Source organism: Arachis hypogaea, chromosome 16 (genome assembly GCF_003086295.3).
Source record: "Arachis hypogaea cultivar Tifrunner chromosome 16, arahy.Tifrunner.gnm2.J5K5, whole genome shotgun sequence".
NCBI classification, from domain to species: Eukaryota; Viridiplantae; Streptophyta; class Magnoliopsida; order Fabales; family Fabaceae; genus Arachis; species Arachis hypogaea.
Window position 1 is genome coordinate 104,724,727 of NC_092051.1, and position 3,976 is coordinate 104,728,702.

Sequence of the window (3,976 nt, forward strand, 5' to 3'; positions counted from 1 at the left end):
CAGCCAGCTACTGGGTAATGAGCTTGTTTTGGGCCAACAGAGCATCTACATTGTTTAGCTCCATCACTCCTCTTGTGTTCCCTCTTTCGGAAGCATAGAAGTAGTCGTTTTCTGCTACTGTTTCAATAACATCTATGGCTTCCTCAATGGTCTTCTTCTTGTTCAAGGATCCTCCAGATGAATGGTCTACGGCCTTCTTTGACTCATAAGAGAGCCCTTCATAGAAAATGTGCAGCTGGACCCATTCATTGAACATGTCAGGTGGACACCTCCTTGTTAAGTCCTTGAACCTCTCCCATGCTTCATATAGAGTCTCACCATCTTGTTGCCTGAAAGTTTGAACCTCAGCTCTCAGCCTATTGATTCATTGAGGAGGGTAGAATCTTGCTAAGAATTTATTCACCACATCCTCCCAAGTTGTCAAGCTCTCCCTTGGGAAGGATTCCAGCCACTTGGCTGCCTTGTCCCTGAGTGAGAAGGGAAATAAGAGCAGTTTATAGGCGTCAGGATGAACACCATTAGATTTCACTGTGTCACATATTCTCAGGAAGGTGGTCAAATGTTGATTGGGGTCTTCTTGAACACCTCCTCCAAACGAACAGTTGTTCTGAACAAGGGTGATGAGCGGTGGTTTAAGTTCAAAGTTGTTGGCATGGATTGTTGGCTTTTGGATGCTACTTCCACAATTTCCTGGGTTTGGATTGATGTAAGAGCCCAAAACTCTTCTATCCTCCCCAGCATGATTTGCTCCACCTCCTCTGCCATGGTTGTGAGTCTCTTCTTCATGATGATTTTCCATGTTTTCTTCCATGTTAGGTTCAAAGTATTCCTCAAAGTGTTCCTCCTCTTCTTCAGCACCAACTACACGTTTTTCTTTTGCCTCCCTCCTTAGTCTAAGGAAGGTTCTCTCAGGTTCAGAATCAAAGGAAGTTGAAGCCCCGCTTCTTCTCCCTGTCATACAACCAACAAGTACAAGCAAAGAAAATAGGTGCAGACAATATTTGTGTTAGAATTGCTGTTAGTTATGGGTGATGCAATATATCAAACAGTTAGTGGGTTAGCAAACAGAATTGAAAATAACAAAGAAAAACAAAAGAGTAGAGGGGGAAGGGAAGAAGTTTAACTAAAACAAAAAGTAAATCACTCAAACAGAAAAATGAAATTCACAAAATAAAAATGCTCAATCTAGTGATCTTCCAATTTAATCATTGTTGATGCACAATCAATCCCCGGCAACGGCGCCATAAACTTGATGCACGGAAAACTTGTCTCTCAACAAATCTCCCTTCGGCAAGTGTACCGAATTTGTCATCAAGTAAAAACTCACAATAGAGTGAGGTCGAATCCCACAGGGATTGATTGATCAAGCAACTTTAATTAGAAGAATGTTCTAGTTGAGCGAATCCAGAATTTGGGTTGAGAGTTGCAGAAAATAAAATGGCGGGAATGTAAATAACAGAAAAGTAAATGTTAGAATTAAAGGACTGGAAGTAAATGACTGAAAATAAATTGCAGAATTGTAAATGGGAATGGGGGATTTGCTCATAGAAGTAAATGGTAGAAATTAAAGAGAATGGGTAAGATCAGAGATAGGGTGTTCATTGGGCTTAGGAGATGTTGCAATTCTCCGGATAAAGTTCATTTTCATCTCTTCCTCAATCAATGCACTCATTGATCTCCTTGGCAATCTTAAGTGATTGAATTACAATTTCTTGCAATTCAATCTCTCAAATCTTGATCAATAGCCAATTCCTTGGTCAATTGCTCATGAGAAGAGATGAAGTATGGTCACTGATTATACCACATGTATTTCCCAAATCAAGTATTGAGAGGGTTATAGTAACATACCCATCCAAACCCAATTTGGTCCAGCATGAGAAAGCATTTCTAGCTTGATCTCTTCATTCCTCTTTCAAGGTTCAAAAGAGATCCAAGTTTGAATAGCTTCTCTTCCAAGATAACTACTCAATTGGATGAAGATCGAAAGCTTTCAAGTAAAATCAAGAGGAAAGATAGAAGAAGAATAATAAAAATTAGTATTGATCAATCAAATTACAACAGAGCTCCCTAACCCAATGAAAGGGGTTTAGTTGTTCATAGCTCTTGAAAATGAAAACAAAGATGGAGAATACATCATAAAACTAGAAATTGCAAAGAAAGTAAAATACAGAGAGTAGTTCTCTTTTTCCCAGCCTCCAGAGCTCTTCTCAATTCAAAGCTACTCCTATATATACTACTCTTCTCAGCTTCTAGTGTGATTCTTCAAGTCTTGGGCCTATGGATCTTGAGTTTGAAGCAGTTCCTTTCTTTATTTGGGCTTGGCTTTACTTGCAGAAAGAAAGTGCGAAGTGGGCGGAGACTTTAGTTCAGGACGTTAGGGGTGTTAATATTTAGTGAGAATATAAGTTCGAGAACGTTAGTGACACTTAACATTATCACTAACGTTCCAATGCACCCCTTTGCCTCACGTTAAAACCCACGTTAACTAGGTTAACGTGGCTTTGAACGTTGCCTTGTTAACCTTCGAGAACGTTAGTGACACTCAACATTGTCACTAACGTTCCAGTGTGCCCTTTCTTGCTTCACGTTAAAGCCCACGTTAACTAGGTTAACGTGGCTTCTCACGTGGCCCTTGCCATCCTTCGAGACTGTTAGTGACATTCAACATTGTCACTAACGTTCCAATGTGCCCCTAGGTCTCACGTTAGAGTCCACGTTAACTAGGTTAACGTGTCTTCTTACGTGGCCATTTTTAGCCATCCCAACGTTAGTGACAATGTTGAGTGTCACTAACGTTGGCTCATCCTTCATTCCTCATCGTTAGCTTCTACGTTAACCAAGTTAACGTGGAAGTTAACGTGACTCTTGGGGGTTGTGTGGTTGCTTCAACGTTAGTGACAATGTTGAGTGTCACTAACGTTGTCGACAACTCTTCATCCCTTACGTTAGTTCCCACGTTAACCAAGTTAACGTGGGAGTTAACGTGGTACTTTGCACCATAGGCCAACGTTAGTGACAATGTTGAGTGTCACTAACGTTGGCTTCTCTTCCCCCCTTAACGTTAGAGGCCACGTTAACGCCACGTTAACTAGATTAACGTGGCTTCTAACGTGGCCACTTATGAGTAATTGCCAACGTTAGTGACAATGTTAAGTGTCACTAACGTTGGCTCAACTTCTCTTCTCCACGTTAGAGTTCACGTTAACTTAGTTAACGTGACTCTCTAACGTGGGCATTGATGGCTTTTTTTGAGAGTGTTATTGGCAATCACTTTTCTCATTAACCTTGCAAGTTACCTCCCCTTTTCTTGCTTCCTTTTGGTCCTGAAATCAAGCAATAAAGTGCATCAAAGCTCTAGTCCAAGTCATGAGTAATACAACATAATATTTGTCACTAAACTTATGCAAAATCCTCATGAAATTATGTAAAATGCACAATGTATGCTTGAACAAGGCATAAGTGAATATCTACCTAAAACTAGCTTATTTTCTAAAGAAATGCATGAAACTAACCTAAAAACAGTAAAGAAAAGGTCACTAAAACTGGCCAAGATGCCCTGGTATCACCAGCACTCGCGAGTTTGGAGTTTGTCACAGTCATTCAATCCCAGAGTCCTACTCGGAATACCATGGACAAGGTTTAGACTTTCCGGACTCTCATGAATGCCGCCATCAATCTAGATTATACCACGAAGATTCTGATTAAGAGATCTAAGAGATACTCATTCAATCTAATGTAGAACGGAAGTGGTTGTCAGGCACGCGTTCATAGGGAATGATGATGATTGTCACGTTCATCACATTCAGGTTGAAGTGCAAATGAATATCTTAGAAGCGAAATAAGATGAATTGAATAGAAAATAGTAGTACTTTGCATTAATCTTTGAGGAATAGCAGAGCTCCACACCTTAATCTATGGAGTGCAGAAACTCTACCGTTGAAAGTACATAAGTAATGAAGGTCCAGGCATGGCCGAA

The 3,976-nt window shown here is 40.3% G+C and overlaps 1 non-coding gene across 1 annotated transcript; it reads left to right on the forward strand.

Annotated features, from left to right (window-relative positions):
- Positions 1 to 254: 254 nt before the first annotated feature.
- On the forward strand, positions 255 to 358 carry LOC112760058 (small nucleolar RNA R71). Its single transcript, XR_003180515.1, has one exon. It is a non-coding gene; the product is annotated as a small nucleolar RNA R71 (small nucleolar RNA).
- Positions 359 to 3,976: the final 3,618 nt, after the last annotated feature.